We start from the raw sequence: 20,108 nt of genomic DNA, 5'->3' as shown, positions 1-20,108 counted from the left end.
GTTAAACTTCACATATCACGTCCAGTTCTCTAGTATAAACTTGTCAGCTTGACCATCCTCACCCTGTTATCTTTGGTAAAACTAGTCAACAACACCAGCTGCAGTTGCATTGTGAACATGCTACAGGAAGCAGAAATAAAGGCCTTTCATAGTAGCCACTCAGGATCGCATGTGGCTTTCATTGTCTTTAGTAATATTAAGATTCATTTATGGTACTTTAAATATACAGACTTTGAATTTCTGAATATTTCATGGGAATAATCTGTGCCTTCTCATGATTTCTTATATTATAACCACAAGAGCATTCTAAAAGTGCATGGTTATGTATTAATAGAAATATAATCCATTACTAGTTAAAAAATAGAATGGTTTATAACTGATTTCTCAGTTCTACAAAAGATAGTTACCAAGAAAAACATTTCTTGAGTCAAACCAGCCAAGCTTTCAAGACAAGCAAAGCCCTGAACATCTATATTTGATGGCCAATAACTATGGATTAATGGTCTGTGATCTATGCTTCCTACATGTCTGTTCACTTCATTCCTCAGCTATGTAAGTCATCAGAGAGAGCTGACCTGTTGCTGTAGTTAGGAAGTGTTCTCCAAACACTGTCTACTTCAAATGTCGCACTCCACACATTCGCTCAGCACCATCGATACTTACTCAGATATACTTTGGATTTATTGTTCTAATCTTATCTAAGCAGCAAAGGAGCAGTGAATTTGTCTTATCCCTTATTAATCCCCAGTAAAACCTGAGTATTCCACTTATATCCACTAGATGAGTACGTAAAACGAAAATGATGGACTTCTTGTGTGCCCATATTTGTTGTCTCATTCAGTATAGGTGGGGATCGAGCTCATTTCAATCAATAAGAAACCAAGGAGAACAGATGAAAATCCTCTGCTCGACCTGAGAATAATAACAGGGATCACCTCAGTTTCATTTCCTTACTGTCTGTGTCTCTAGATGACTAGGTGAGAGCAGTAAAGTTATCACTCTGGTCAATTCCTTGTACAAAGGCAATTCTTTTTTAATTATTATTATTATTATTACAAAATTTCACTCCTCACCTCCTCCCATATCCCTCCCCCTCCCCTATCCCTTCTTCCCCTCCCTCTCCAGTCCAAAGAGCAGTCAGGGTTCCCTGCCCTGTGGGAAGTCCAAGGTCCTCCCCACTCCACCCAGGTCTGGGAAGGTGAGCATCCAAACAGACTAGGTTCCCACAAAACCAGCACCTGGAGTAGAATCAAAACCCAGTGCCATTGTCTTTGGCTTCTCAGTCAGCACTCCATGTAAGCCACGTTCAGAGAGTCCAGTTTGATCACATGCTCCATCAGACCCAGTCCAGCTGGCCTTGGTGAGTTCCCATTAGACTGGCCCCATTATCACAGTGGGTGGGTGCACCCCTGGTGGCCCTGACTTCATTGCTCATGTTCTCTCTCCTTCTGCTCCTCATTTGGACCTTAGGAGCTCAGTCCAGTGCTCCAATGTGGGTCTCTGTCTCTATCTCCATCCAGCGCCAGATGAAGGTTCTATGGTGGTATACAAGATATTCATCAGAGTGGCTATAGTATAGGGACAGTTCAGGTGTCTTCTCCTCAGCTGCTCAAGGAACAAGCTGGGGACATCTCCTTGGACACCTGAGAACCCCTCTAGTGTCCTGTCTCTTGCCAACCCTAAAATGGCTCCCTTATTAAGATATATACTTCCCTGCTCCCATATCAACTCTTCCTCCATCCCAACTGTCCCATTCCCCCAAGTTTTCCCCATCCTCCCCTTCTCACTCCTCTCTCCCCATCTCCCCTTATCCCCCACCCCCCCTTCACCCCAAGCTCTCCATTTTTGCCTGGAAATCTTCTCTACTTCCAATATCCGGGAGAATAACTACATTTTGGGGGGGGGGTTCACCTTCCTATTTAGCTTCTCTAGGATCATGAATTATAGACTGAATGTCCTTCAATTATGGCTAGAATCCACTAATGAGTGAGTACATACCTGTAGAAAAATGAAAATAGATCTATTTCAATCACCATGCACAAAACTCAAGTCCAAATGGATTAACTATCTCAATATCAATCTGAACACACTTAACCTGATAGAAGAGAAAGTGGGAAATACTCTACAACAGATGGGCACAGGAGACCACTTCCTATGTATAACCCCTGTATCACAGACAATAAGGCCAACATTGAATAAATGGGACCTCCTAAAACTGAGAAGCTTCTGTATAATAAAGGACACTGTTATTTTTTTCTTTTCTTTCTTTTTTTCTCATTTTTTATTAAAGATTTCCATCTTCTCTCCTTATCCTCCGCCTTCCCTCCGCTCCCTTCCACTCATACCCCCACTCCACCCCTCTCCAGGTCAAAGAGCCATCAGGGTTCCCTTCACTATGTTAAGTCCAAGGTCCTCCCAACTACCCCTAATTCAAGGAAGGTGAGCAACCAAGCCGACAAGGCTCACCTAGAGCCCGTCCATGCTGAAGAGTCCAAGCCCATCGCCGTTGTCCTTGGTTTCTCAGTCCTCCTCCACCGTCAGCCACATTCAGAGAGTCCAGTTTGGTTGCCTGTTCCATCAGTCCCATTCCAACTGGACTTGGTGGTCTCCCAATTAGTTCTGTCCCACTGTCTCAATGGGTGAACACACCTCTCACGGTCCTGAATTCCTTGCTCATGATCTCCCTCCTTTTGCTCCTCATCAGGACCTTGGGAGCTCAGTCCGGTGCTCCTATGTGGGGCTAAGTCATTTTCTCCATCCAATGCCAGGTGAAGGTTCTATGGTGATATGCAAGATATTCATGAGTATGGAAATAGGATCTGGACATTTATGGCTCCCTCTCGTCAGCTGCCCAAGGAACTAGCTGGAGGCATCTTCCTGGATACCTGGGAACCCCTCTAGAGTCAAGTCTCTGCCAACCCTAGAATGGCTCCATTAATTAAGATATATAATTCCTTGTTCCCATATCCACCCTTCCTATATCCCAACCATCCTATTCCACCAAGCTCTCCCCATCCTCCACTTCACACTTTTCTCTCCCCATCCCCCCATCCCCCATCCCACCCCACCCCCAAGTTCCCATTTTTTGTCCGGCAATCTTGTCTACTTCCAATATCCAGGAGGATAACTATATGTTTTTCTTTGGATTAACTTTCTTATTTAGCTTATCTAGGATCCCGAATTATAGGCTCGATGTCCTTTATTTATGGCTAGAAACCAATTATGAGAGAGTGCATCCCATGTTCATCTTTTTGGGCCTGGGTCACCTCACTCAGGATGGCATTTTCTATTTCCCTCCATTTGCATGCAAAATTCAAGATGTCATTGTTTTTTACCGCCGAGTAGTACTCTAATATGTATATATTCCACACTTTCTTCATCCATTCTTCCACTGAAGGGCATCTAGGTTGTTTCCAGGTTCTGGCTACTACAAATAATGCTGCTATAAACATAGTTGAACAAATGCTTTTGTAATATGATTGGGCATCTCTTGGGTAAATTCCCAAGAGTAGGATAGCTGGGTCCTGGGATAGGTTGATCCCAAATTTCCTGAGAACCCTCCACACTGTTTTCCAAAGCGGTTGCACAAGTTTGCATTCCCACCAGCAATGGATGAGTGTACCCCTTACTCCACAACCTCTCCAGCAAAGGTTATCATTGGTGTTTTTGATTTTAGCCATTCTGACAGGTCTAAGATGGTATCTAAACATTGTTTTGATTTGCATTTCCCCGATTGCTAAGGAGGTTGAGCCCTTAAGTGTCTTTTGGCCATTCGAACTTCTTCTGTTGAGAATTCTCTGTTCACTTCAGTGCCCCATTTTTTAATTGGGTTAATTAGCATTTTAAAGGCTAGTCTCTTGAGTTCCTTATATATTTTGGAGATCAGAACTTTGTCTGTTGCGGGGTTGGTGAAGATCTTTTCCCAGTCAGTAGGCTGCCTTTTTGTCTTAGTGACGGTGTCCTTTGCTTTACAGAAGCTGCTCAGCTTCAGGAGGTCCCATTTATTCAATGTTGCCCTTAAAGTCTGTGCTGCTGGGGCTACACGTAGGAAGTTGTCTCCTGTTCCCAAATGTTGTAGAGTACTTCCCACTTTCTCCTCTAACAGGTTCAGTGTGTTCAGATTGATATTGAGGTCTTTAATCCATTTGGACTTGAGTTTTGTGCATGGTGATAGATATGGATCTACTTTCATTCTTCTACACGTTGACATCCAGTTATGCCAGCACCATTTGTTGAAGATGCTTTCTTTCTTCCATTGTGTACTTTTAGCTCCTTTATCAAAAATCAGGTGTTCATAGGTTTGTGGGTTAAGATCTGGGTCTTCTATTTCATTCCATTGGTCGACTTCTCTGTTTTTATGCCAATACCAAGCTGTTTTCAATACTGTAGCTCTGTAATAGAGTTTGAAGTCAGGGATGGTAATGCCTCCAGAAGTTCCTTTATTGTATAAGATTGTTTTGGCTATCCTGGGTTTCTTGTTCTTCCATATAAAGTTGATTATTGTCCTCTCAAGATCTGTGAAGAATTTTGATGGGACCTTGATGGGGATTGCATTGAATCTATAGATTGCCTTTGGTAGTATTGCCATTTTTACTATGTTGATCCTCCCAATCCAAGAGCAAGGGAGATCCTTCCATTTTCTGGTATCCTCTTCAATTTCTTTCTTCAAAGACTTAAAGTTCTTGTCAAATAGGTCTTTTGCTTCCTTGGTTAGAGTTACTCCTAGATATCTTATGCTATTTGTGGCTATTGTGAAAGTTGACGCTTCACTGATTTCTTTCTCTGCTTCCTTATCCTTTGTATATAGGAGGGCTACTGATTTTTTGGAGTTGATCTTATATTCTGCCATGTTACTGAAGGAGTTTATCAGCTGTAGGAGTTCTTTGGTGGAGTTTTTCGGGTCGCTTATGTACACTATCATATCATCTGCAAATAACGAAAGTTAAACTTCTTCCTTTCCAATTCGAATTCCCTTGATCCCCTTGTTTTGTCTTATTGCTATTGCTAGAACTTCAAGCACTGTATTGAAGAGATAAGGAGAGAGTGGACAGCCTTGTCGCGTTCCTGAATTTAGTGGGATGGCCTTGAGTTTCTCTCCATTTAACTTGATGTTAGCTGTCGGCTTGCTGTAAATAGCCATTATTATATTTAGGAATGACCACTGAATCCCTAATCTCTCCAAGACCTTTATCATAAAGGGGTGCTGAATTTTGTCAAATGCTTTTTCAGCATCTAATGAGATGATCATATGGTTTTTATCCTTCAGTTTATTTATATGATGGATTACATTGATAGATTTTCCTATACTGAACCAGCCCTGCATCTCTGGGATGAAGCCTACTTGATTGTAGTGGATAATTTTTCTAATGTGTCCTTGGATTCTGTTTGCCAGTATTTTATTGAGAATTTTTGCATCGATGTTCATGAGTGAGATTGGCCTGTAATTCTCTTTCTCGGTTGAATCTTTGTGTGGTTTAGGTATCAGGGTAATTGTAGCTTCATAAAAGGAATTTGGCAATGACTGTTCTGTTTCTATATGATGAAATACCTTAAGGAGTATAGGTATTAGGTCTTCTTAGAAGTTCTGGTAGAATTCTGCATTGAAACCATCTGGCCTGGGCTTTTTTTGGTAGTGATTTTTCTGATAACAGTTTCTAATTCTTCGCGACTAACAGGACTATTTAGAGCATTTACCTGGTCCTGGTTTAAGTTTGGTATATGGTACTTATTTAGAATAGTGTCCATTTCTTTTACATTTTCCAATTTTGTGGCATACAGGCTTTTGGAGTAAGATCTAATGATTCTCTGAATTTCCTCTGTGTCTGTGGTTATGTCCCCTTTTTCATTTCTAATCTTATTAATTTGTTTGTTCTCTCTGCCGTTTGATTAGTTTGGATAGGGGTTTGTCAATCTTGTTGATTTTCTCCAAGAACCAGCTTTTTGTTTCATTGATATTTTGGATGGTTTTCTGTGTTTCTATTTTGTTGATTTCTGCTCTCAGTTTGATAATTTCCAGTCTTCTACTCCTCTTAGGTGAGTCTGCTTCTTTCTTTTCTAGAGCTTTCAGGTGTTCTGTTAAGTCTGCAATGTGTACTTTCTCCATTTTTTTTAAGTGGGCACTTAGTGCTATGAATTTTCCTCTTAGCACTGCTTTCATAGTGTCCCATAGGTTGGAGTATGTTGTGTCTTTATTTTCATTAAATTCTAGGAAGACTTTAAGTTCTTCCTTTATTTCTTTCTTGACCCAGGTGTGGTTCAGTGGTTGACTGTTTAGTTTCCATGAGTTTGTAGGCTTTCTTGGGGTAGCATTGTTGTTGAATTCTAATTTTAATCCATGGTGATCCGATAAGATGCAGGTGGTTACTAATATGTTTTTGTAAATGTGGAAGTTTGCTTTGTTACCAAGTATGTGGTCAATTTTCGAAAAGGTTCCATGAGCCGCAGAGAAGAAGGTATATTCTTTCCTGTTTGGGTGGAATGTTCTATAGATGTCTGTTAAGTCCATTTGGTTCATTACCTCTATTAAGTCTCTTAATTCTCTGTTAGGTTTCTGTCTGACCTGTCCATTGGTGAGAGAGGTGTGTTGAAGTCTCCCACTATCAGTGTGTTTGGTTTGATTGCTGCCTTGAGTTCTAGCAATGTTTCTTTTTTGTAAGTGGTTGCTTTTATATTGGGGGCATAAATATTCAGGATTGAGACTTCATTCTGATGGACTTTTCCTCTAAGGAGTATAAAGTGTCCCTTTCCATCTCTTCTGATTGATTTTAGTTTAAAGTCAACTTTGTTAGAAATTAGTATGACCACACCGACTTGTTTCTTAGGACCATTTGCTTGATAAACCTTTTCACAACCCCTTACTCTAGGTAGATGTCTGTCTTTGTGGTTGAGGTGTGTTTCTTGTAAACAGCAGAATGTTGGATCCTGTTTTCGTATCCAAACTCTTAGCCTGTGCCTTTTTATAGGTGAATTGAGTCCATCGATATTAAGTGATATTAATGACCGGTGGTTGTTAACTCCTGTTGTCACTTTTTATTTGGTAGTAGAAATTGTGTGTTTCCTTTCTTTGAGATGTGCTGGTGAAGGGTCACTATATGTCTGAGTCATTGTGGGCAATGCTGGACTCCTTTGTTTGTGAATTTCCTTCTATTACTTTCTGTAAGGCTGGATTTGTGGCTATGTATTGTTTAAATTTGTTTTTATCTTGGAATATTTTGTTTTCTCCATTTATAGTGAACGAAAGCTTGACTGGGTATAGTAATCATGGTCTCTTAGTTTCTGTAAAACATCTATCCAGGACCTTCTGGCTTTCATGGTTTCCATAGAGAAGTCAGGTGTTAGTCTGATAGATTTACCTTTATATGTTACTTGACATTTTTCCTTTGCAGCTCTTAATATTTTTTCTTTATTCTGTATGTTTTGTGTTTTGATTTTAATATGGTGAGGGGATGATTTTTTTTTGATCCAGTCTATTTGGTGTTCTGTAAGCTTCTTGAACCTTAATAGGAATATCTTGCTTTAGGTTTGGGAAGTTTTCTTCTATAATTTTATTAAATATAATTTCTGGACCATTGAGCTGTAATTCTTCTCCTTCTTCTACGCCTATTATTCTTAGGTTTGATCTTTTTATTGTGTCCCAGATTTCCTGAATGTTTTGTGATGAGAATTTGATGGATTTGTTGTTTTCTTTGATCAGTGCATTTATTTTCTCTATGGTATCTTCAGAATCTGAGATTCTTTCTTCTATCTCTTATATTCTGTTGGTTATGCTTGTTTCTGTAGTCTCTGTTCATTTACGTAGATTTTCCATATCCAGCTGGCCCTCGGGTTGTGTTTTCTTCCTTTCCTCCATTTCAGTTTTCAAGTCTTGCACTGTTTCCATTATCTGTTTGATTGTTTTTTCTTGGTTTCCTAGTATATCGTTTACGGATTTACTGAATTCGTTAAACTTTTTGTTATTCTTCTCTTCCATTTGTTTAAGAGAGTTTTTCACCTCCTGTTTAAGGGATTCTATTACTTTCATAAAGTCAATTTTTTCTACTTCTTCTTGATTAGTGTGTTCAAGTCCTCCTGTTTTAAGTTCGCTGGGTTCTGGTGCATTCATGTTGTTTTTCAAATTTTTGAAGAATTCTTGCATTGGTGCCTGCCCATTTCTTCCTCTGAATAATCCCCTTTGGTTCTTCCTTTAGGAGTTTTATTCACCCCAATGAATTCAATTCTCTCACCCCTATGAATGATAGATCTTCTGGTAGACAGTCAGGTCTCCTTGCTGGCCAAGCAGCTCGGTGACCAAGGACACTGTTATTAAGACAAAAATGCAACCTGTTGATTGGGAGATCTTCACAAACCCCACAACAGACAAAGGTCTGATCTCCAAAATATATAAAGAACTCAAGAAACTAGACTTTAAAATACTAATTAGTTCAATTAAAAAATAGGGTGCTGATCTGAAGAGAGAATTCTCAAATGAAGAAGTTCAAATGGGCAAAAGACACTTAAGGTCATGCTCAACCTCAGGGAAATGCAAATCAAAACAACTTTGAGATATCATCTTACACCTGTCAGAATGGCTAAAATCAAAAACACCAATGACAGCCTTTGCTTTAGAGGATGTGGAGTAAGGGGAACACTCATCCATTGCTGGTGGGAATGCAAACTTGTGCAACCACTTTGGAAATCAGTGTGGTGGTTTCTCAGGAAATTTGGATCAACCTACCCCAGGATCCAGCAATACCACTCCTGGGAATATACCCGAGATGCCATATCATACTACAAAAGCATTTGTTCAGCTATGTTCATAGCAGCATTATTTGTAATAGCCAGAACCTGGAAACAACCTAGATGCCCCTCAATGGAAGAATGGATAAAGAAAGTGTGGAATATATATGCATTTGAGTACTACACAGCGGTAAAAAACAATGAGATCTTGAATTTTGCATGCAAATGGATGAAAATAGTAAACACTATCCTGAGTGAGGTAACCCAGACCCAAAAAGACAAAGACTATTCTTAACATGCATTTGTAGCTTTTGAATCCAACCATTGTTTTATTTATGTAATACCAGGGCTGTTCCATCAAGCTTCATTCTGAGTTTCAGAGGAGAAATTTATTAACCAAATAGTTTAATTTCCTGTAGCACGAATAATAAAAACCTAAAGATAGATATTGGGGCTCAAGCAGAAGATCAAAGCAAAGCAGTTAACCACCAGAGAGACCTTTTTTGTTTTTGTTTTTCTGTTTATTGCTGTTTGAGACAAAGTGTTTCTATAGCTTTGGAGCCAGTCCTAGAACTAGCTCTTGTGGATCAGGCTGATCTCAAACTCACAGAGATCCACCTGCCTCTGCATCCCAAGTGCTGGAATTAAAGGCATGTGCCACCACCACCCAGTTTAGAGAGACCTTTTACTTTTACCAAATCTTCATACTGAAAGGTTGAGATTGTCTCCACTAATCCTCAGACTCCACACTCCAGTGAGTTCCTGTCTCTTCCCCTTTATATTCCTTTCTCCACACAGCCATAATGCTCCTGTCTCTACCTCCAAAGTACTGAGATTAAAAGCATGTGATCCCAAATGCTGGGATCTCCTTTGTGTGAACTGTTTCTCTTTTAGACAGATTCAATCTTGTGTAGCCCAGGGTGGCATTGAACACATAGAGATCTGTCTGCCTCTGTCTCCCGAGTCTTGGGATTAAAGTTGTGTGCCACAACTCCGTGGCCTCTAGTTGTTTAGCTTTGCATTCTGATGTTTAGGCAAACTTTATTTATTAAAATACAAATAAAGTATCATAACAATTTCCTATTGCATTTATTTTGTATTTCAAACTTTAATAAAAAGTTTTACTGTGGGGAATGGACAGTGACAGTAAATGTAGGCAGTGTTGGTGGTAGAATCTAAACTTGCTTTTAACAAAATTGTGTCACCTGATGGCAGCAGCTTGTGTCAGTTTCTAAATACCCTGGAGATAAAGCACTCTGATTCACTCTTTGGTCTGCAATCTCCAACAATCTATATTTTCTACTCTACATTTTAAAAATGATATTGCTGTATATCTAACCTTTATGCATGAGCAAGAATAAGGAGCTGGAAAGATGTTTCAGTGGTAAACAGTACTTGCTCCTTTTGCACAGAACCAGGTTCTGGTTCCTAGAACGCTCATGAGGAGTTTGTAACCACATAAAATTCTAACTCCATGGGCTCTAAGACATTTTTCTGTGGTTACTGAAACAAGTACACACACACACACACACACACACACACACACACACACACACACACACACACAGGCTGTGGGGGGAGACATAGAGACAGAGGCAGAGTGCCAGGCAAATTTAACAAGCCTGGGTTGACACTAAAATTTCAAAAAAATCTAAACTCCTAGGATCTTCCTTACCCTGTACCTGCACATTTTATAGATCCTATCATTTAATCAATGTATAAACTGAAAATGTCCTCAATACTCAGTAATTTATATTCAGTGGTAAAGGAAAACTTCTTGGTTTCAAATTCTCAGTCAACCTCAGTAGAAAAAAATAACGAAAATCCTTCAAGAAGAAACTGATAGTTCAAGCAAGCTATTCATATTTATCTGTCTTCCCAACTCACTTGTCCCTTCTTATTCATTACTATTTGCCTATCTTTAAACTATCTGTCTATCTTCTAAACAATATAAATAAGTAAAACCTCCATGAAAAGAAATTTCCAGGACAAAATAAACTTACCAAGTAACCAATTTTGAAAAAAAAATTCTACAAATTTGAAAGTATACAGGTGTGAAAATTTTCAAAATTATTTTGAGACTGCATTTATTTTAAAGTGCAAATCAGAGAAAACTATCACAACAAAGGAAAGTTATAGACCCATGCCAAATCAAAACATAGGTACAAAACTATAAAAATTGTTAGAACAAGAATTTCAGCCATATATAAGTGAATAGTGCATTATAACAAATTTAAATATATCTGTAGAAGTGATTGCTGAGGCAATATGTCCAATTTTAAACCTTTTCAAAGTTCTTTAGAAAATTCTTGATGTTAAGTGTAAGACTGATGCTCTCACAACTCTATGTAGTACAAAATAATGAATTTAGAAACAGCATGCATTCATATATAAAATTTATGATACTGAAAGTTACATCTTTTTTAAACAGTGTTGAGTTTAGTGCATGCATAAAAGTGGATCCTAAGAGAGACATATTTGGATGTAATCTACATGGAAAGTAGGAAAAGACAAGATCTCCTGAGCATGGGGAACTTGGAGGAGGGTAGAAAGGGAGGGTAGGGGCAGAAAGGGGAGCAGAGAAAATGTATAGCTCAATAAAAATGTAGAAAACTAAAATAAAAACAAATCAAAAAGTGGATCGATGGAATATATGGTAACCAGGAGCTCTTCTGTACAGTATTGTATATGCAAAGTGAATACTGACCTGTGTGTTATTATTCTGTTTTCTCTTTCACATTACTGTTTAGACCAATTTCCTTCCATTTCTCTAACCTGCGCTTGCCCCTGCAACTTGATATCTTTTATCACGGCATTAAGAAAGAAATAAAACAGTCTTCCACCTTCTTGCTGTGCTTCATAGCTGGGCCACTTTTCAGCAAATACCACTGTGATGATGTTAAGCAGCCTGGCAGTCTCTTTCCTGACTTTTCTTGTGATCCCTGAGGGCTGTGCTTCAAATAACAGTGTTAGCAGACTCATAGGACAAACATCCAGGCCTAGGTGTTATGTGCAGAGAAGCATAAACATGGGGATTCTGCCTTTAATGGTCTAAGATGAGAGGGGAGGTAAGATAGTAATCAAATAGTTCCACACAAATGTGTACAATGATAACAGTAACAATTTTAGGAAAAAATGTTTCTGGTATAAGATCAAAGATATACTTACTGGGAGCAAAGGCACTGAACAGGCAAAGACAATTAGGTGTGTGAGGAGGGGTTAGAAAATTCACAAAATCTACATTTTTTTCTCAGGACAGAGTAGGCTTCTCTAGACACATGAAAACCATACACTTGCCTTTGTTTGGTTCTCTGTCTGGTTTATGATATTTTTACTGTTATTATCACATTTCTATAAAGCATAAACTAGTGACTTGGGTATGTTCTTTAGGGATATATAAAATGGATATAAGATATTTTAAAGACACGTGTTTTGTACAGCCAGAAAAACACAGTTCAGATTATTTCTGGGGCTTTATGCTTAGGTTCCATTAATGTTCTCGAAAATTTCCCATATGGAAAAGGTTTCTCTCTCTCTTTCTACACACACACACACAGAGAGAGAGAGAGAGAGAGAGAGAGAGAGAGAGAGAGAGAGAGAGAAAGAGAGAGAGATTCACACACACAGACACACATACAGCGACGACACACAGATGCACACAGACACTCACAGAGACATACACACACATAGACACACACATGCACACACACAGACACACAGAGAGACACACATAAACACACACAAACACAGACACACACAGACACAAACACAGACACACACACAGACTCTCTCTCACACACACACACAAACACAAACACAGTCACCTCTCCTTTGAGTAAAGCATGAGGAAAATTCCAGTATTCTAATAGAGGTGGAGCACCAACACTTTCTCTCCTCTTTCTCTAACATGTAGATCCTGAATAATACAGTCTTCAGATCTTAACATGATTACTCCAAAGGTAAGTTAATGATTGTTTTTATTTTTTAAAAAATTCATTTATTCCCTCCTCTTTTTGAAATAAGGTCACTGTGTAACCGTAGATTGCCTGGATCTCACTAAATCTGTAAGGTTGGCTTCAAACTCACAGAAACCTGCTTGCTTTTACCTTCAAAATATTGTGATTAAAGTCATTCTCCTACATGTCTGAGTAAAAATATTTATTTTCTTAACTTTATGAGTATGTATGTTTGTCTAAGCTTATATATACACATATATGTATATGTATACACACCCACATAAGCACACACATATACACATTAAATTATTTGATGTATAGCAAAAAAGAGGAAAAAATTTATTTTGCATAATGAAATAAACAAATACCAACCCAATAATTAAACACCTTAGAAATTTGCATCATTTTAAATCAAATGTTATACGCTATTTATATCAGACAGCCATTTTATTTTCCCTATGGCAAAATAGGAAAGAAATCTTCGGGTCATACTTTCATTATTTGGAAATGCCCATATTATACATTTTTATTTTGATATGGTAGCGTGTAGTAACTTGGAAAATATCAGTTACATTTAAAAATGTCAAGTTGAGTTCCCAGAAATAACAATTCGTAACCTCCATGCTGAGATTCATAAACACAAGACTTTTTTTTCTTGCCCTTGAGCTCATGTTCTTTTTAAATGTTAAGAAGTTAACACCATCTGGGACTTAGAGAATAGCCTTTTGCTTAAAGATCGTAAAGATCATTGTAGAGATTTTGTAAAGATATGGCATGGTTGAGTGACAGCTCTGTGGAAAGCCACTCCCTCTTAATAGGTAGGAAAATGTGTGGTATTTTATAAGAGAGTCAGTAAAAATTTGCATAAGGTAAACACAGGCTATTTAAATGTGATACTGCGGAATTAACAGACATTTTTAAAAATATCATTGCTCACATCCACTTAATGATTGATTTTGTACTGTGGCTTTTATTCTACAAGTAGCTGCTGGGTTCCCTCTTAACCCTGAGGAACTGAAATGCCATTCTCATAGTGCAGTGCATTAACAAGATGGACAACCACCATTATTATTGCAATCCCTGTTTTCACAACTTCCCTTGTATTTCACTCAATGGGCAAATTGCTACATGCTGGATAACCCAAAACAAAAAATAAAGTCTCCAGTAGTAGAGGAAGGTTATCATTTCTCACTCAAATATCTTCCACAGGCCAATCATAGTACCAAGATGTTCTGAGATCTCAGTTCATCACCAATGCTATGGATTGAATCTGCTTTGTCTCTTGTAACTGTTTGAAATTTACTTTCCATTACAGTGTTGCTCAAAGGCAGGGCCTTCAACGATAAATTATATTTTTATAAAGGACACATGACTTTTCATTTCCAGAAGAGGATTGATTTTCACTGCAGTTGGTTCATTTTTATAACGGGTTGTCAATATGTAATTAGTCCAGCCTTTGGTTCCTCTCCTCATTTCAAAATTCTCCAGCCATCACAGCCTGATCAATGATGTGATGCTCTTGCTTTTTTTGATGCCCTTGGGCTTCACAGCCTCCAGAACACAGAGAACTACACCTCTGCTCTGAATTAGATTTCAGAAAACAGACTCAAATACAAATCTTGTGCCAAACTCAAGTGAATTCAAGTTTCAACTGCTTTTCTTAATGACATCAGAACCAGAAACAGCTGTGTTCAGCTGACAGGGTATAATTTTGGAGCCACATCTCTGCTCCTCATTGAGATGCTATTTCTTCATTTTCTCATTGTTTAGAAAAAGAAGTTGAGTTACTTTATAAAGCCACATGCTGAGATTCATTTCTTCATTTAACGAAAGGTGTTTTAAGGAGATGGTGTAGGAAAAGGACACGCACTGTCCTCTCATTCCTCATGGTCAATTTTAAGCATTTTTCTTCAGAGTTATTTGTTTTCACCCTGGCCTTAGAGTCTTTTCAATGCATTGCAGTAATTGCTTTCAGTTCTTGTTCTGAGCTGAGCTCTGTGAGGGTAAGGTATGGCATTCTTCTAAAGCAGGAATGAAAATCTCTGAGACCAGGCCAGTTCATGGCCTTCCAGCCCCAGAATGGTGAGAAGATAGGGTGACATTGTTCCATCCTCCAGCTAACTCTTGGGTTTCTAGTTTTTAATGTCATCCTTGGCACATCAAGGAAGCACAGCACAGCCGTCTTCCTGAAGAAGTCACTTTGTAACTTTGAACAAAGCTCCTTGTATGAAGAGTGTCTCAAAACCAGGTTCAGAGTTTTTACCTTGCTGTAATGGAGAATATTAAACATATGTGAAGATACCTTCCTCATTTATAAAACATTTATGGACATCAAGTCACATATTTATGTAGTCTGCATATATAGCTTAAAGTGTTTTTAAGTTATCAACATTAGCCATCAACAGGCTGATTGCTAAAGATCCACCAAGTCAATTCTACAAAGAAATCGGTAAGAGTTCATTTTCAGTGGGAGATATTCCAGTGAGGTAAGCAGAATTTGCTCACAGAAAGCTTAATTTGCAAAGTTAATTTCTAAATATGCACATGGTCTACATGAGGGAGGAAATAATTGAAGATGGTTTGAACTTTTGATTCTTAAGAAAAGTGCCGATGAACAAGTTTTCTAAAACAGCCTTTAGCCTGCATATATTTTTACGCATGGTAAACCATTTAGAGGTTTTCTTTGTCTTTGAATCTCTCTTTACTGTATATCTCTTTTCGTCTGACTACATGAGTCTTTAATTTGCTAAGCAGTATGGAGAGGATTAAAACCACAGCTTTGATGGCTAGATCTGGTCCATTTCTTAGCTTTCTGAGATTTCAGCCTCATGGCTGAGGTACCGGCTGTAGCTATGTTTATTGCCACAACCTTATGGCATTTCAAGGTCCCTGCCAATAAGCAAGCTGCATGCAGCATTCTGCTTACAGACAACATTCAAATACTCCGTAGTCAGACTGTCTGCCTGAAAGAGTCAGAGTTTGCCCTGGCAGGACAGCCCAGAAAGCCAGCATTTTAAAACAGCACAGTTTCTTTCCTGCTATGACTGAAAACTGAAAAGCATGTGGCCAGCTTTTCATCAACACCATTTAAGTGTTTCATGGCAGGACCTCTTAAAAGAGCTGCAGGGTTTTGCAGCTAAAGCTGAGTCAGGAAGCGTCTCTTAGATGAGAGAGTGCTTGCTTGCCTCTGGCAAGCAGATCAGACCCAAGAAATTGCTGCTACCAAGAAAACATGCTTTACTTTATTCTTTCCCAAGCGTTCTCAGGCTTTCTGTGGATACAGTTATCCACTTGGGCACCATTCTATAACTGAGGGCCGGCTTGTTGGGGTTTCTGTCCTGCCCAGTTCTCCACAGCTGGCAAGACCCAAAGAAAATCACACAGAGGTCTCCATAAGATTATAAACTGATTGGCCCATTATCTCAGCCTACTTATTAGCTCTTGTAGCTTATATTAATCCATTGTTCTTACCTATGTTAGCCACATGGCTCAGTACTTTTCTCAGAGGGGCAGCTCACATTCTGCTTCTTCGGTGATCTGGGAAGGAGTGCGGGAAGAGCTTTCTTCTACCCAGAATACTCCTGTTCTCATCGCCCCACCTGTACTTCCTGTTTGGTTGACCCACCAATACTTGCTGCCTGGACAATCAGCCTTTATTTAAAACACGATTGGCAGAATACAATTATCCTGCACCAATATGCATCAGTTTCTAGACATATAAATATAAATATCACTATATTTATAATGTACAGGTTTAATTCTGTTAAGATTGAGCTCACACTAAACATTCCTTTGCAACCAATGTAAAAGATGGGTCAACTGAACAATTTTCAGATATACAGTCATGCTACACTGCTTAATTGTCATTGTATTGTTACAGTCAAATTTGTTATGCCAGTAGCTTGTAGGAAAGTGAGTCCAAAGCTGTGACTCTTGACTTGAGAACCTGCCAACTTTAACTCTGTTCTCATATTTAAGGTTATTTCATTGCTCACACATTTAAAGGATCGACTCCACACAAAACTCCCTGAAAAATAGAAAAATTTTAATAATATAATTGCAAAATGTGTGTGATAATAATTACCATGCCATGTATCAGCAAAACAGCTTCATCAACTTGACAGTAGAGAAAGCTCTAGGATTCTCCATTGTTAGATCACATAAAAATGCTACCATACTGAAATTAATGACAATGCATTTTATACTTGAAAACAGTCAATCATTTCAATTCTTTTTCCTCACAAATTAAGATAAGAGATCATAAGTATATGAAGGTTTCAATGATAGTAGGTTTGATTTAACAAATTCAATCAATGATAAGCTTGATTTAACAAATTCTCCATGTATAAATAATTCAAAGCACATTATATATTACAAATGTCTATAATTTGTCTGGATTATAATATTAAAAAGTACATGTGAAGTATGCTGATGGAAGATATTCTTGAAAGTATTTCCTCTAATTCTCTAGTTCTCCAGACTTTAATAATACGATTTTAAAAATAAGAAATAATATTCCAAAATTGTCTTTATATGTAAACAACAAAGTAGGTATAAAAGAATCCAGTTGGAGAACTTTCCTGCCTGATATGCACCAGAGCATGTAATATTGCAACCACCAAGGAAATAGGATGGAATAACAAGCAGAACACAGGTCAGTGATAGAAGCACAATGAGACCTAGCAGATAACACAATGTTATCGAAGAAGATTTACCCAAACACAAGAAAAAAAAAGTTGGAAAGCATTCAAGACCTGATATCTATAGACAGCATACTGCTTCAAAACAAAACAGTGAAATAACTCAATTTAAAATTAGGTATCAGGTTCCCCAAGGTGGCTTAATAAGTCAAATTATGTGTCTTCAGGACTAAAAGCCTGAGTTAAGTTCCTAAAATTCACATTGTATTGTATAAGAAAATGCAAATTGTCTTCTGAGCTCACCATGTATGCTTGTGCATGCTTGTGAGCCCACACATGTGTACATGTGGAAAGAGAGAGAGAGAGAGACAGAGAGAGAGAGAGAGACAGAGAGACAGACAGACACAAAGAGGGAGGGTGGAAGAACTAATGTAGACTTTTCCCCAAGAAGAACAAAGGCCCAACAGCTATATAAAAATGCTTAGTATCACTAATAACTGTGGAAATGCAAATAACAACCACAGAATATATCACATTATTTCAATAGGAACAGTTTTTTTGTTAAAAGGGTGAAAGACAGAAATGAGGAAAAGCTCAAAAGTAAGGAACTTGCCTATATTTTCAGCTCTTTCAAATTTAATCTTAAGGACAACTAAGAGTATAAACAAAGACAGATGTTGACAGGGAACACCAGAAAAGGGAACTCAAGCAGAACATCATTCAGGTGGCAAAGTTCTCCAAACAGGTGTCAAATTTCAGATGATGGCTGAAGAGCTGTAATGTACAGTGATACCCTGCCTAGGTGCCTCCATAAACTCTGTCAGTTGACACATCTTCTTTTTGATGCATTTGCATAGCTCTGCCTGCTTTCTAATATTTTCCAATGCAATTAATTACAGATCTTTAGCGAATATTTGGTAGCCATTTTGAATAATGCATTGCCACCCATTTATCATTAGAAACCGCATCTCTAAACTGTCTGTCACTTAACAATCAAGAGTGTCAGTTGTGAAGGGTTAGATGAATAGTTAATAAAAAGCGTTGTGTCCTAGGAACCATCATGGGGATGAAATACTCATAAACTGAATGCTCCAATCACTTACAGCTTTATGCTAAGACAAGACCTCCCAGAAAACAAAGTAATTTGAGGCTGTAAATGTGAAATCATCAACTAAAAGCCCAGAGTCCTTGTGAGGTAAGAGTCACCAAGTTTTACCCACAGGGAAGAAGGATGCTCTGAGGACACAGATCAGGAACTACAGGTCACAGAGAAAATCTTCAGCAGAAACCAGGCCAAGAGGGCTCAGTCTTTGATATTTCTCTCATCAGCACATTTTATGGTATTCTGTTAAAGTGGTCCTTCCAGACTACAGAAGGACAAACCTACAGATATGCTCACAAAATAGATAGGTTAGTAGATAATGGAAAAATGACAATAGAAATGTAGTTAGATAGAAAGTATATGGATAACAGACAGATGACAAATAATAAAAATTTGGTAGACATTGTAATAAGAGATAAATGGCAGATGTGATGGATGATAGATAGTGACAAAAAATAGATAGATACTGTGGATATCATGGATGTGCAGATGACGCTAATACACATATTTCTTTTATTTAATTTCTTTTCCTAGTACTGAGAGTGCTAAAATAAGTATTTATTTTAATATAATTTTTTTTTTTTTTTTTTTTTTGGTTTTTCGAGACAGGGTTTCTCTGTGACTTTGGAGCCTGTCCTGGAACTAGCTCTTGTAGACCAGGCTGGTCTCGAACTCACAGAGATCCGCCTGCCTCTGCCTCCCGAGTGCTGGGATTAAAGGCGTGCGCCACCACCGCCCGGCTTAATATAATTTTTGAGGCATATTTCACTCCATTGCACTGATTGATCTATTTGTTCTGTGGTCGAGAAATACCCTCTACCCTACCTTCAGCCTCAAGTATTTGGGACTATAGTGACTTGAGACTAAGCACAGTTAAATTTCCTATATTTAGAGGAGTCCTTCTCTACAGCTTGTACAGTGGCTGTGCCAGTAGAGATCTATCTAACTATGCACAATGTTCTTTGTTCCAAAAACACTTACTGTTTGCCATTTGGATAACAGTCATCTTAATGTGAGGTCACAAAATTCTTACAGTTTTGAACATGTTTTCCTGTACCTGTTTCTTTTTGAAATGTGTTCTTTCCAAAATGTCTACTCAGGATCTTTGAACAATTTTGCAGTCATTTTAAATTGCATCATTTTAAAGAGAATAGGTGGAAATAAATATCCAAAATGTAGCAAAGCTATATTCATAAGCAAAAATGTTGTGTTTCCTCTGATATATGGGATATAAATTCAAAAGGGAAAGATGTTGAAACAGTAAGGGGGATATTTGAGGAGAAGGAACCAACTATAGGGTAAGATAAAAGAGAATAATGACAGATTAGATAAAATAAAAATACTTGTTCATGGAAATTTCACAATGAAATCAATTATTCTGTACAAGTAAGTACATATTAATATAGCAGACAAGTGTTTCACAAAGACAAGAATAAGTGATATCATACGTCACTGAGACGCTGCACTGTCACTTGTACATGACTTCATTATCTGCATAAGTTATGAATTAATAGTCTGCTCATTTGGATGGTGCTGGGGTTTATTCCGGGGGTGCATACTACCAGCAACCACTTTGCCATTTATTCTATTACCTTGGCCTTCATTTTGTAGTGATGAATATTAAGTATCAAGAATGGGTTCTGAGATTTGAATGTATGAGTATAGACATAGATATATATTTGTGTGTATTCATTA

The sequence above is a fragment of the Arvicola amphibius genome, chromosome 12 (genome assembly GCF_903992535.2).
Source record: "Arvicola amphibius chromosome 12, mArvAmp1.2, whole genome shotgun sequence".
Taxonomy (NCBI): domain Eukaryota; kingdom Metazoa; phylum Chordata; class Mammalia; order Rodentia; family Cricetidae; genus Arvicola; species Arvicola amphibius.
The sequence above is the reverse complement of the archived record's forward strand: the minus strand, read 5'-3'. Positions refer to the sequence as shown.